This window comes from Pelodiscus sinensis, chromosome 9 (assembly GCF_049634645.1).
Source record: "Pelodiscus sinensis isolate JC-2024 chromosome 9, ASM4963464v1, whole genome shotgun sequence".
NCBI lineage: Eukaryota > Metazoa > Chordata > Testudines > Trionychidae > Pelodiscus > Pelodiscus sinensis.
This window is the reverse complement of record NC_134719.1, coordinates 54,007,365-54,022,670: the sequence shown is the minus strand read 5'-3', so window position 1 is coordinate 54,022,670 and position 15,306 is coordinate 54,007,365. Positions and strand designations below refer to the sequence as shown.

The 15,306-nt window shown below is 41.2% G+C and overlaps 1 long non-coding RNA gene across 3 annotated transcripts in view; it reads right to left on the bottom strand.

Annotated features, from left to right (window-relative positions):
- The window catches only part of LOC142830612 (uncharacterized), a 57,286-nt gene that overhangs the window by 23,684 nt on the left and 18,296 nt on the right, over positions 1–15,306 (bottom strand). Inside the window, exon 1 of one of the 3 annotated variants that reach the window (XR_012906023.1) lies at positions 379–1,243. The exons of 1 other annotated variant lie outside the window; for it this stretch is intronic. This is a non-coding gene — a long non-coding RNA (uncharacterized LOC142830612). Of the gene's footprint in view, positions 1–378; positions 1,244–15,306 lie in introns of those variants that run through there. One more of the 3 variants, XR_012906022.1, reaches the window with a different exon arrangement.

Here is a 15,306-nt window from a genome sequence, read left to right as displayed (position 1 = left end):
GTCTCCACTCTGAGGTGCTCTCTTTACACTGCAGGCCTTCTTGGCCCAGTGATCACTTCATAAGGTTCAAAGCAAATACAATTTATTAAACAACAACTGATTAAAGAGAAAAGAATAAGAAAAAAATGAGAATGGTTAAATGAGAACACACAGCCCTGCTCTGTAGCACAGGGACATCAAAACAGCAGTCTGCAGAGTGTAAGGACAGTTCACAGTCTCTTCCTTAGAGGCCCCTTAGAGGCCTTGGATGTGCTGCAGGGGGCTGCAGGCTGGACACGCTTGCTCTGGCAGTGACCACACAGCCTCAAGCTCTAAGTGGCCAGACCCCTCTCTCAGTCCAGAGCCTCTCCCCACACTTTGCAGTTCCCAGCTGCTCACCACATCCAGCTGCAGGCTGTGCTGTGTGGCCAGTCTCTAGCTTCTTGCGTTGCTTCTCTGTTCCTTTTGGCTCTCTGAGCACTGCCAGTCTGCTGCTCAACACAGGGTCTGCGCTCTTGAGCTGCGTGTGTCAGGCTCAGCTGCTGCAAAAACTGCCCCTCCGCACACAGCTTGCTTTGCTTGGGCTGTCTCTCAGCTCCGTTTTTGCAGGACTTCTTCACACAGCTTGTACTCCTATTTCAGCTCTCTGTCTTTGCAGGACCTCTTGGGCACACAGCTTGTTTGTTCAGAGAGAGAGCCAGAACAATCCCTGCTCACAGGGAGGACGGGGCCTGGCCTCTCACTGTCCTCACTGGCCTGTCCAAACTGTCAATCAAGCTGAGCTGGCGTGTTGGCTGCTTTCCATTGTCTCTGGGGTCAGTCAGTCTCATGAACTCTTCCCCTCTGAAAGTGGGAGCTGGCAAACCCAAAAACCTCCCACAGAGTTTTAGTAAGGGGTAACAGTCCCCTTACATAGGCAACATGGTATGGGAAAGAGGTGGGCAGTGTTACCCAAAAATTCCCACTGGAGACCACCCAGGGTTACACTAGTATGGATTTAGTGATTGAGGAATTAACACTCCACTATATGGTTAAATTAAAGAGGATAGAGCTGCCACTAAAGGTTTAAACAAAAGAGGAATCATCTAACACACACACAAACAAACACATACACACCATTTATTTACTCATTCACACACATTCATTCAGGCATCCACACACTTACACAGGCATGTGGATTGCAGTAGGAGCCAAGGCATGTTGATTCTGAAGGGTCTGTCTTCTGATCATGGCTGGGGAGCTGGTCAGGAAAGAAACTGGCTGCAGAAAGAGAAAATTTCTCAGGGTATGTCTATACTACCCCGCTGGTTCGAACTAGCGCGGATAATGTAGTCATCCGCAGTTGCAAATGAAGCCCGGGATTTGAATTTCCCGGGCTTCATTTGCATGAAACCAGCCGGCACCATTTTTAAATGCTGGCTAGTTCGAACCCTGTGCCGCACGGCTACACGTGGCACGGACTAGCAAATTCGGATTAGAAGCCTAATTATGTCATGACACAGAACCATGTTTTTTTTTTCTTCAGTTAATTTTCAGATGATATTAGCGCTTCTTGATGATCTGAAAGACAAAGAAAACATTTCTACCCACATTGGGGTGGTGCATTATATTTTAGAACACTTTTTCTTTACAGATTTTTGCTACTTTTTGATCAGCCTGCTGTTACCCAATGGTATGCTTTTATTTTGAACACTAGCTTCAGAGGGTTTGAGTAAATTACTTCATTGTTTAATTATTAAGTTAAAGGTGGCATGCCTCAGTTTCCCTCTTGTACTGCAGACCAGGCTTTTTTTTTTTTTTACTGCTACAGAAACTCTCTTAGAACAAGGTGCTTGATAGTTACTATTCCAGCAAGCAAAAAGGTTTTCCTTTCCTGAAAAGAATCACATGCAATGTTACAGACTTACTTATGGGGGACAGTGCTCCCCCCCTTCCAGAACAGACAGGCAGTTTGCAGACACACACAACCTTGGATCTGAAAGCAAGCCAAAAGTGCTATCAGCTCAGCCTTGAACAGAAACACTGTGAAGTTTCTGGGCTTGGATTTTTTTAAACAATAATTAGGTTCCTTGGAAGACACATTTAACTCTTAGGGTGCAGGTTTTACAAATTTACAATGTATAGATTCTATTATTTTATGCAGTTAACCAATTAAGTTTCAGTAGAATTCCTTATTTTCTCTTTAATAGATTTAACAAAGTGTCTGTAGCCAAATGTTTAACTTGACTGTTTCATTGTTAAGATGATTAAAAGAGGCTGCAAGAAAGAAGGAGTCATTTCTTAAAGCAGGGGTTTTTTTCCCCTCCCCCTTAGGATTTGGAGGAACACTTTCCTTAAACTGTTAAACTTATTTTAAACTTTGTGTTTTGCTTTGGATCGGGCAAGTTTGTTACAGGAGCCCGTGTTTTCAAAGGGAAGAGCTAATTCCTTTCAGTTATTTTTCATGTTTCCTCTCTACCTGTGTATGCGTTATAAAGAGGGATAGAGGGATGATGTTGTGCCAAATTTTCCCCCCAAGCTTGGTTGATATGGGTGTGCCAACTGAGAAATCTCTTTTCTTTTTTTTCCCCACTTCTTGTGCATTATTTTGGCACAGAGGTGCTGCAGCAACTTTTAAGTTACCTATCTTACTGCAGGGCGGATTTTTGCTTTTCTGAGCTTTACTTTCATCCCTCAGGGCTTTAATTTTTCCTCTTTTCCAATTTGTTAAATGCTTACAGGTCCTTGGACCATTATGCACGTACATGTAGTACACAGGGGTGCCTTTCGGCAGAGTGTGGGGTGTTTTGACTAACCCCCACCTAAACTAACTTTACACACTCCAAAGAAAGAGTCTGCCGGGTCTAGAGTGTCAGACCTTAGCAGCTCATGAAATAAGGGGAGTCGTCACTCCCTCACATATCCACTGAGTCTCGAGGTTCAGCTGACCCCCCCTCCTTGCGTTCAGAGCTCCCTCGTGGAAGAGCCCTGGTGCAGCTGGGATCAGCTCAAGTCTCAGACCTATGCAGAGGCACTCATTCTTCACTCATTACATTCATACTCATTTTTCACACATTTTTTTTTCACACAATTTTTTTCTCCTTTTTCACATTTTTCCTACAGTTTCCACATTTAGATGTATCTTTCTTTATTGTCCAATTCTCATGGGTGTTTCTATTAAGTGGTGTTGCCCTAAGACATCCGGCACTTAATATCAGACTTCATTAGGATCCTATACTAGAAGGCTCTTATCATAAAGGCACTGGAATTCCTGTAGACTGACCTACCCCCATTTTCTGCGCACGCTTAAAAGATTCTGCTTACACTATTTCTTCTGCAAGTCACCGAATCAGAATCCGCCTGCTTGCTCTGCGAGTCACTGAATCAGAATCCGCCTGCTCGCTCTGCAAGTCACCGAATTAAGAATTCACCTGCTCGCACTGATCCCTCCCCCCCCCCTTTTTGGTTGCGAGGCACTGGACTCAAAGTCCACCTGGCTCGCAGGGGTTTCCGGCACCTGCCCCAGCCCGGAAGAACACCACGTCCTGGCGCCTGGAGACAGCCTGGCGGAACGGGGAAATACTATGGCCTGGATTTAGCCTCAGAGGTCAGTACTACATCCACAAGTAACAGAAAGAGACAACAAAGCTTCCCCACAGTTCCACGTGCTGAGAGAGTGTAATGGCAGCACACCAGCTTTTAGCGTCCGAACACAGAGGGTCCAGCGTATGGCTGCCTCACTAGAGACACCAGTGTGCCCTTTTGGAACTGTGACACATAAAACAGGCCTAATAGACAAAGACAGACACAGACAGAGAAAAATGTTAGCCACTCCTCAAAATTGGATTCTGTAGCTCCCCTTACCCCAATGGCTGGCCGTCACTCCAAATCCTAAGCCCTCGCCAGGAGATTTCATAACAGGTATCTCCTTACCTTCTATTGAGTGCGCTGAGAGGTTTGGAAGTGGAGTGCCGGTCTGTCCATATGGGCAAGTGGCGCGTTAGGAATCTTGATGGAACCTCCAAATTGTTGAAGCAAAAAAAACCGCTCCTCTCTGTTTAGGCAGCTAACAAACAGCTTTATTAATTAATAAAGCACAGCATGAGCCAAACATGGTCCCAGCAAAGCCGGGCTCAGTAAAGCTGCTAATACAATCAATCCTAGTATCGTTATACCCTTAGCCAAACAGTCTGACGTCAGGGCATCCAATTACAGAAATCCTAAATTAAATTTGGAAAAACAAAGCCTTATTCACAAGATGGTGGACAGGTACGAGGGAGTACATCTCCTGTCCCAGCCAGCCCAATTAACACATACCAATAGACCATCCTGTAGGCCTCTTCTCACAGGGTGACAGAAAGTTCACTCTGGTCTACGTGCTTGAGAGAAAAGTTGAAATGGTTTCTGATATACAAGATGGCTTATAGCTAAATATTAAAATGGTTTCTACAGCTTTTACAACGGTAAGATGGATAGAAAGATGGCTAGAAGGCCGGGCCCAGCAGGTAGTGATCAATGGCTTGATGTCCGGATGGCAGTCGGATTGTAGCGGAGTGCCCCAAGATTCAGTTCTAGGATCGGTTTTGTTCAATATCTTTATTAATGACCTGGATGAGGGGATAGATTGCACCCTCAGCAAGTTTGCGGATGACACCAAGCTAGGGGGAGAGGTAGATATGCTTGAGGGCAGAGATAGGGTCTAGAGTGACTTAGACAATTTGGAAGATTGGGCCACAAGAAATCTGATGAGGTTCAACAAGGACAAGTTCTGAGTCCTGCACTTGGGACTGAAGAATCCCAAGCATAGTTACAAGCTGGGGACCAACCAGTTAAGTAGCAGTTCTGCAGAAAAGGACCTGGGGGTTACAGTGGATGAGAAGCTGGATATGAGTCAACAGTGTGCCCTTGTAGCCAAGAAGGCTAATGGCATATTAGGTTGCATTAAGAGGAGTATTGCCAACAGATCCAGAGATGTCATTATTCCCCTTTATTCAGCTTTGGAGAGGCCACATCTGGAGTATTGTGTCTTTCTGGGCCCCCCACTACAAAAAGGATGTGGACTCATTGGAGAGGGTGCAGCGGAGGGCAACCAAAATGATTAGGGGCCTGCGCACATGACCTACAAGGAAAGGTGGAGGGAGTTGGGTTTGTTTAGTCTGCAGAAGAGTGAGGGGGGATTTGATAGCAGCCTTCAACTTCCTGAAGGGAGGTTCCAAAGAAGATGGAGAGAGGCTGTTCTCAGTGGTGACGGATGGCAGAACAAGGAGCAATTGTCTCAAGTTACAGTGCGGGACATCTAGGTTGGCTGTTAAAGAAAGCTATTTCCCTAGAAGAGTAGTAAAGTACTGGAATGGGTTACCTAGGGAGATAGTGGAATCTCCATTCCTAGAGGCTTGTACATCTTGGCTTGACAAAGCCCTGGCTGGGATTATTTAGTTAGAGTTGGTCCTGCTTTGAGCAGGGGGCCGGACTTGATGACAACTTGAGGTCTCTTCCAGCTCTAGGGTTCTATGATGCTATGATGGAGATAATTAGAGACAACATATTACTCAATTACATTAAAAAATTCTCAAATATATGTTAAGAACTGATCCTGGTTGGTTGGAGGTTCTTAGCATTCAAGATGCTCTCTTTGCTAACACTAAAGAGATATTGAGAGAATAATTAATATGCAAATGAATTTAATTTACAAGAAAGAGGACTAAAAAGGTTAATCTCAGTAACTAACATTGGCAAAGGCAAGACATGAGCCTGGTGGCAGTAAATTGAAATACCAAGAAAGGTGCACTGAAAGCCTAACCTTGTGTAGTTTGAGTGAAGGCAATACAAAAAAAAAACCCTTCTAATGTGGTCAAAGAACTTACTGAAATGTTCTTGCTATAGTGTCCCAAGAACAGCAGCTAGCTTTCTGCTAATGGGATAGCAAGACATTCAGGACAACTGGAAAGAAAAAGCTACACACAGTATGCAGTTAATGAATCACCCTTCTGGCAGAATGGATAAAGTATGACCTGCTTGTCATTCAAACAGAAGTATGCCATCCTTTGGGAAAAATCCAATTCAAGAGCTGTCGTGTCTATTTTTACCTTTCACTGAATATAGTTAGTGTAGTCAGGTACAGTATACACAGATACATCATGTTGAAGGCACACTACAACATCCTAGCATGTGTTACTATTGTCAATGACTACATGCATTGGAGTCTTCCAATTATCTGGTCTTAAGGAAGAATAATATTAGTAATTTCAAGTCTTTGGAGATCTGTGGGAAGCTTGTAATGGCTCAGTGTATGACAACATCACGAGGAAAGATCTGGCCAAGCTGGGACATTTTAACATCAATAAAGTTTAAGCCTCTGTTTTCCCAGGAGAAAGCAGTTATTGTAAGCCATAGACATGCTGAGCATTCCTGGAAATGTGAGCCATGGGGAGTTTGGAGGAAAGGTACTGGTTGTTTTCATGCTCCTTACAATCACAATTAACATGTACAGGCTTCTTCCCTGCCAAAGTCAGGCTAGTGCAATGTTCATCTCTAGATTGAAACACATCTTCACCAGACGGACAAAGAGGCTGGGGCCCTTGGAGATAACGGATTCATAAAAAACAGATGTATAATGATTGCTTGAAAAAAATCAATGGAGATTTCATTTGTTTGTGTCTGGCTCTGGGAGAATGTTGCAGTTCTCTTCTACACTGTGCCTTTAATAGAAGCAGCATAACATTTGCAGCCACCTTTGTCTCCTCCCAGTTATGGCTGTTTGCAGATTTGTTTCTGGTTGTCTGTTTTGTATGGCAGCACTTTGTGTGTGGCCCTGCCACTGCCACCAGCAAGGACTTTATACCAAAATTGGGAAGTCAGTCATCGGAAAAGAGGTCCTGTAGCAGGGAGATTATCCCCAGCCAGGTCAAATTTATCCTCTAGTGTAGACCAGGCCTTTGTGAATACTTACCCCATATCATCCTAACTGTTTATATATAGCTTTATGATGTCAATAAGCTATTCAGAAGTCAAATCCCGAGTGTCTATGTTAACGTTTGATCATAAACTTTTAGAAAATGAGGTTATGTACACTTGTTTGTAATCTTGCTTTTTTTAAATGTGAGAGACTTTCAGATTAAAGTGAACCTTTTGCAAGTGTTTTTGAGCTACATGAAAACCTATTCTCTCACATCCTGCAAAAATGATAACTTCTTTTCCTTTATTACAAAGGACTTTGACTTTAATACACTTCCTCAGAACAAGTAACTTCACTTTGTAGTCAGACTAACTTCCCCATATGAGTGAATTATAAACTACGTGATAGAATTGAACAGAAACAACTTTAAAAAATACATGAAGTCTTATACCAATTGTTCCTGCAACCTACAAGAAGCTGCTTCTGTTGTCAGTGTGTCTAGCATTCTGTTTGAAATAGACAGTGGTAGAGATTACATTTGTTTTACAAGAAATGATTTGTTTGAGAACTGAACAATGACTGAATGAAGTACCATTCCAACCGCCTTTATAATCTTTAGTTCTTCCTTATCAGAGGCAAAGGTTTCTAATACATGTAGATTAAAATCAACATTCCCCTGACAGCAGGGTCATAGTTTATTTTAAAAAGTTCTCTTGAGGGGGACTTGCTGTCACTGGTTTTATAATTAAATCTCGTGGGGTAAGTGGAAGAGCAGGAAGAAGATTGAGGCAGCTCCAAAGAACACATACCAAAAAGAGAATCTGTTATTGGCTTGCAATTAATATTTAATTTTTGTTCCTCAGAAAAACTACAGTGATTTTACTGAGACCCACATTTGCATTAAAAGTAAAACTCCAACCCTTGATATGTATTTAGCTGGCCTAATGACTTTATGCACTGAACAGTACTGTGAAACACCTGAGTACACAACAAACCAGTTAGGCTATGTCTAGACTGCAGGCTTCTTTCGAAAGAGAGCGTCTAGACTGCACGGAGAAATTTCGAAAAAGCGGCTTGCTTTTTCGAAAGAAAGCATCCAGTGAGTCTGGATGCTCTCTTTTGAAGAAGCCCTATTTACATTGAAGAACGCCTTCTTTCGAAAGAGGAACTTTCGAAAGAAGGCGTTCTTCCTCGTGAAATGAGGTTTACCGCCATCGAAAGAAAAGCCGCGTTCTTTCGAATTAATTTCGAAAGAACGCGGCTTGAGTCTGAACGCAGGGGAAGTTTTTTCGAAAAAAGGCTACTTTTTTCGAAAAAACCCCTGAGTCTGGACACAGCCTTAGCAAGTCAACATACTAGATTTACAAAGATTTAAAATTGTATACAAGTGATCAAAGTATTCTAGAATTAGCATTCATGGAATTTCACTGTTGGATGTACTGTGTGAAAACAGCCACTGAAATCAGCAGGAAGTGTAGAGTAAAAAATATTATGAATAATAGTAAATGTAAATGTTTATACTTATTTCAACAAGCCCCTTAAATTCAATATGCAGCTGTAACTATTTGAATGTAAACCACATTATGAACAGCCATTGCTTTATTTTATTGCTAGTATCTTACATTTCTCCATTTTTGGAGAAACAGCTAGTCTTCTTTTTATGGTTCTGAGTTGTGTTGATATCCATTTTAAAAATGTCTGCAGAACTAAAATTTCCATATTTCTGAGATCTTATGGCACAGGCTTTATTTTTTGTCTTGCAATGTCCCTGAAGCTCTCTAGAATTAAACTTGAAAGGTTGCCTAAAGGATTTGGATGCCCAATCCTCATTAATTTGAATTAACTAATTTAATTAATTTGGATATCCACTTCCCATTAATTCACACTATTATTAATGGGAATTGGGCATCCAGATTTTACAGACAGGTTTAAAAATATCTAATAAATCTCAGAGAGAGAAAAATTCCAGAGGAGCCTCAGACTACCCACCTGAGAAAGTTATTCTATTCTTTGCAGAGAATTTATATTAAAAAATTAGCTGATGTACACTGAATATGGTAAAAGGCAATTTCTCAAAAAAAACAACCAAAAAACCAAAACCAAAAAAGAGCAACCTAGACCACCAATAACACGGGTCTTCAAATTTGATCAACTTCAATGGTGAAGCAAATAGGAAAGTGGTAAACAGACTAGCTAACAGCAGTTTTGTGATATTCAAAATGTAGGTAGTTGAATTCTGCCTTAGCTGAATTGTGGATTTCAAGTATAAAGTAATTGGAGTATATTATAATTTAGAGGTGACACGGATATGGTTGGGTTTTGGAATGGCACAGTTGATCCAGCAGGCAACGGTACTCACTTAGAATCAATCAGTGGATGAAATTGAGAAGGTAGCAAATTGTGGTACTGATTTTACAAGGTAGTGAGCGTTCCTTGCCATTGAAGAGACACGAGATAATATTTGTCATTGGACCAACTTCTGCTGGTGAGAGAAACTTTTGCGATTACACGGATATATTCCTCAGATGTGGAAAAGTTAATGTAATAGCTACCCGTGGGATTTCAATACATTGTTGAGTCTAAGTAGTGAACACACATGGCAAGGGACTATTTAAGGCCCATTCACAACCTTCCAGTCCCAGGAAGGAAAGGGAGAAGAAAGAAGCAGATGGATGGAGGCTGGTTGTTAGTGCTTTACAGATTGTTTTAATAAGTCATTAGGGTTGCCAGGTGTCCGGTATTGACCCGTACAATCCGGTATTTTCGCCTCCTGTTAAAAAAATTCAGAACATACAGGACACCTAAAATGTCCAGTATTTTCAGATTTTTTTTCCCTACCAGGAGGTGAAAATACGGGTCACCTGGCAACCCTACCACACTTAGCAACTGGACCCCCCTGGCCTCCCTACCAGATCACCTGCCCGGGCCTCTGCCTCCCTGCCAAGCCCTCCTAGATGCCCCTCCCCAACCCCCCGCCCCCGCTTACCTAGTTCCACGGTAGTTTGTCTTGTGGCTGGAAAGAAAAACAAAATGGTCCCTGATTAAAGGGGCGATGCTGATTTATTTATTTATTTAATTTTATTTTGCTTAATAACTGCTGTTGGGGTCCTTTTTTTTTTTTTTGCTCAACAACTTTAGTCTCCCCCATTTTTTTTCTTCAGAATTTTTTTCCTGGTGGTTTTTTTTAGGGGGGGTATTCGGTATTTTTGATTAAAACATCTGGCAACCCTATAAGTCATAAAGCCAGTGTGTCTATTCAACACGTGATTTTTTGTTTCTATTAAAGTTGAATTTAAGCTCCCAGACTCATCTATTTGAAAGTGTCCCACAGTCTCCTTTTGAGAATGGGGACTGATAGGTCAGATGTAGTGTGTATGCTTTGTGGAAAGTGTTCGAGCACATGTGATACGGTGGTTTTTGTCTTCCATCATTTTACTGGGTGAATTCATTCGAGAGCATAGTGATGGTCTGGTTTTGCCCACCTAGTTACGATTGGGGCATTTAGTGCCCTGCTTGAGGTACACCACATCTTGTGACAGGCATGTGTAGGACCAATAGATCTTGAAAAGTTTGTTGTGAGGGGTGATAATCACAGTGACAGTGGAGATATATCTTCAGGCTTTGCATCTGTGGTTCTGGCTGATTCTGGTGCTGCTTTGTGTTGATGTGTTCTGGCCTGTGGGGAGCTTGCCTCTGATGAACAGTTTGGAGGGGTTATTTGCAGGCCAGACGTGAGGGTTCAAGAAAGATTTCTTTTAGGGTGACTTCAAGAATAGAGCCCTGCAGACATTTTTATATACAAGAATAACAAGGATCACCAACCTACCTTCAGAGCCTCAATAACCACCCCAAACACTCCAAGAAATCTATCATCTACAGACAGGTTTTTAGATACAACAGAATATGCATTGAGGAGAAAGTCCAGGAGACACAATGAAACCTATCTCGCCCAAACAAAGATACTCGACTAGAAAAGTTGATTGCATCATGTAACAGGCCCCAAGGAAGCCAGAGAAACCCTTTAAATACAGAAATGAACACCCCCTCCAAATCACTGTCCCTAGTTGTCACCTAGCACCCTGCACTTGACCCATATGGTATCATCAAATTCCAGTCAGAACTCAATGGAGACTTTTATATATTGTGTTGTTGTAGTTGTATATACACTTCCTTGTAAATTAAGAAAAATCATAGATACTTTTAGTATTTAATTCCTACAAAATAATATTCTTAAAGCTTTCTCAATTTGTAATAGAAAAATAAAGATAAAGAAGTTTTAAGTGCAAGATAAGCAACCATACCTCTTAATTTAATCACTATGGCACTGGAGGCGGGAGAAAACTGCAGTTTACTGACATAGGGAAAAGGCACTTCATCATTTTGCATTTAATTGGAACAAATAATTATAATGAAATATTAATCATTTTGTACTGAAGCACCATTTAAAATATAATCTCTCTGAATAGAAGGGGCCTTGCTGCTGCATTAGTCTGAACTGAAACCTTATTTAAAGTCTGTTTTTTTTCCTGGATATAAGTAATATAAATGTAGCTATTTTGAGGACAAGATGTGTCTCATAACTCAATTGTTTTATGCTAAAATTATCACTGGGAGACCTCATAAATATTGACCTGACAAGAAAACAATTTACAAAAAAACCCATGCTAGGCTTAGGAAGAGATATAAAATTTAATTAAAGTCCATGGAGACAGAAAGGATGGAACTTTCATAGCTCTGTTTTTATGGTACACTGCTCCTATTCGATGTCATTGGGAGCAGAGTTTGGCTGGTTCTTAGAGTGTTTTCTTGTTTGTTTGTTTGTTTGTTTGTTTGTTTGTTTTTAAATCCCACCCTAGCAGTAAACGAAAAAGGATATTCGCAATTTCTCTGAATAGCTTCTATATGAACGCTTCTGTTATCAAACTTGCCTTTGGTTTATCAAATATAAAAGGAGATAACTTTGTCCTACATAAGAGGGATAGCAACTGATTCTACAACTGCATGGTATGAGATAATTTAACATAAGCAGAAATGGTAACTTCTCTAATTTAGAGATGGTTGGTTCCATTTAACTGCCAAAAACACCCAGACTTTCAGTTCATAATTAGCTTTGAACTGCCCAATTAATTAGCTTTGAACTGTCTAAGCTGGGGCATAGTTTAAGGGTGGCATGAAGGATTTCGATAAATCCTAACGCTTAATCCAATTTTTATAGTATGTTCATTTCATTTATGAGCACCTCTGTGGAGTCTGAGCCTGAAAAATTGTTGTGATTTTCTGCAAGCTACCCAACTCAAAATTTACAGGACAACGATTCTGGAACACTGTCCTCGTGGGCTGTATTCTTCTGTGTTTAGTAACTGCCCACCTATAAATGGAAAAGGCCAGAGCATTCTACTGCATGTGTTGTTGCTCAAGCATTCTACCTGACACTGAAGGACGATTTTCATCTGACCTCCTACCTTGACTCATTCTTATAGAAGGTCATGTGCAAAACAAACAAACTAACTTATTAACTAACTAAAATGTATACCTGTACTTTTTCTAGAAGCAACTTTCAAAAAGTACTAATATGTGCACACTTAAACAGTCTACTGTCTACATGGGCATGGTCCAAAGAGCACTGAAGGAGCAAAACATGTCCTGCATAATCCAGTGGGGCCAACAACATTTGCCCTAATAGTACATGAATACTTGCATGTGCATTTTAAATGGTTTAGCCTCACCTCTGGACAGGCCGTATACAAGGATTAACTCTAGGAGTTCTGTATTTAAAAGTATTAAACTCTGTGTCTGCGCAAAAAGGTCTGTGCTTGGAGGCAGTTGCACATTTGCAAACCTTTTCATGTGAATCAGCGGCTGACAGAGGACACATTACATTAGCTTGCCTGTGACAGTGTGCTTGTACAGTTTTGGAGATGCAAGGGGAGGATCGTCTACATATTTACCCGCCTGTGTGATCATTTGGGAAAGAAATCATTGCTGAGACAGCTGCAAATCATTTCCCAAAGTCAGATCTTGTTGCAAATAAGTGATGCAAAGACAATTTCTCTTCTAAGATCAGTGCAGAGTAGATATATAAAATGGCTTTATATGTATTAGCTTGTCTAGCTATACCTATTTGTTATTATATAGCTATATATACCTATTTAGGTATTATATATCTATATCCATTTATATGTATAGATATTAGGTTTTTTGTTTGCGTCAATATAAATGAGTATCATGAACATGTTGCCTCTAGAGTGAGAGAGAACTTTGCTCACCATTTTGCTCTGTGGCAGTCATATTTTTAAATGTTCCAGCTGCATTTCAATAGTTTGAGTCCTTATATGAAAAGTTCTAGCTAAGTATTTCTGTAAAGAAATCTGTTATGTGTGTTCAAGGAAGTAGTAGGGGGGGACAATTCTCTTTACTAGGGAAGCTTTATAGTTTGAGACTTTTTGTTAGGTTCTTTAGGTAGAAGGCAGGACTCCCTAAAGGGATAAGAGAGGAGATATAGGAAAAAGAGAGAGACTGAGGAAATTTAAGGTACTACAGCATATCTTATTAGTACCAGATATTATTCAAAGGACACTTTCAATTTAAGCTTCTCTATTAACAGTTCAGGAGTGTATTAACCTCTCGGTCTCTCCTGTGCTGATCTGTGACTTCGTGCTTTTTAACATGTTTAACCAACTGTTTCAACCTATTTAATCTTCTCTTTGAAAAGGATATCCCAGAGAGTTTACCTTTTGGATAGGAATTATAGTCTTCCCTGGAAATTTAATTTAGTAAAAGATATTGAGAAATAATGTGAAGAGCAAAGAGAAGTCCTAGACAGAGTTAGAAAAGAACAGGTGACCCAGAGGTGGATAGAGTAAACAGGCTTCATTATTTTAGAGACTTATTCAGCCTCGGACCCCCCCAAAACCTTGGGATCCAAGTGAACAACAAATTAACCACAGTTACACCTTTTTATCTTAGTATGTAAATACACTTATTAATTACATCACCCTTTAAGCACTAATTTAGTAATGTGAACACCCATATAATGCATAATCATAACCATGTGATGAATATAATTATGACCACCCTGTTTACAGCTTTTTAGCTGATGTAAGCAATTCAGCCACATACAAGGGGGAAAGGAGATGTGACCCTGGATGTGTGCTTCAGAGTGAATGGGAATGGATAAAGGGGTAGGGAGATACTATTTGTTTAACACAGAGACCATTCATTAAAAGTTCCATCTTTTGTACAGTTATGTGCTTATCTATGCCAAGGAAGCAGGAAAAGAGGAAAACATGTCCAATACAAATCAATAGGGACAGCCCCTATTCATGCTGTACCCCCAACACCCTGGTAGCAATTATCCAGACCCCTTATTAACCTTTATTCACCCCAAAAGTTAGGACTGACGGGAGGGTGCATTTGGTAGCAGAACGCAGGAAAAACACAGCTCATGTTTTGCCTGCTAACTTGTGGGATGATCATTTCTGTCCAATCTTTCTTCTGGCGGCATTGATTTCATTGGATCTGTGCCCATTCATGCTATTGGAGATTACGGTTCATCTTTTCTACCGGCTTTGGCACTAGATCTGACTTCAGTACCTTTTGATACATGAAACTTCATCTGTTTATATCCCTGTTTTTTCTCTTTATTCAGCCACTGGCCTGATTTTTGTGGTGCCTTCTTGTTTGCTGTATTTAGATAATGAGATGTAGAACCTGTGCCCCTCACTTGAAGGATCCTTCTATCATTCAATATTTGAATCTGTGTCCTAGTCCTGATAAACTCAGCCTTAATGTGATGCTTTATCTTTGTTATTTCACTTATTGTTTGAATTTTTCATTGCATGTGCTTGACACTGTAAAACACCTCTCTGCTTCAAAAAGATACTCTACATTTAATAACACAAATGATTCCTGAAGGCACCTTTCCTGCTGGCCAGTGGTACAGACCCACAGAGCATGAGTAACTGGTACAATGTTTACTAACTGTCTGGCCATGACTGATGTTCTTGGTTTGAAATTGGTGTTTTCCTTCTCTTAGGTCAAGGATGGGAATCCAACAGCCTGCGGACTGCATCTGGCCCCTGCTCTACCTGGCAGGAGGGAGGAAGTGGCTCTGAGAATAGCAGCACAAGGACACTCTGTCCCACTGCTCACTTTCAGGCTCTGCTTCTGTTGCTATCTCTTGTCAGGAATCACAGCCAATAGGAGAGGTGGGGCAGCACCTACAAGTGCAGTGCAGCACAGAGACATCCACACCTCCCTGGGAGCTGAGGGGTAGGTACCCAAGCCCCTGCCACCTCCTGCCCAGAGCCTGGTCCTCCAGCCCACTCCTGCACCCTATCTCCAATTTAGGTCACACTGACACCCCCAACCCACTTCCTGGAAGTCCACTCCCTACACTTCATTCCCCTTTACCTCCCAAGAGCCTAACGGTATGTCTACACTACCACCCTAGT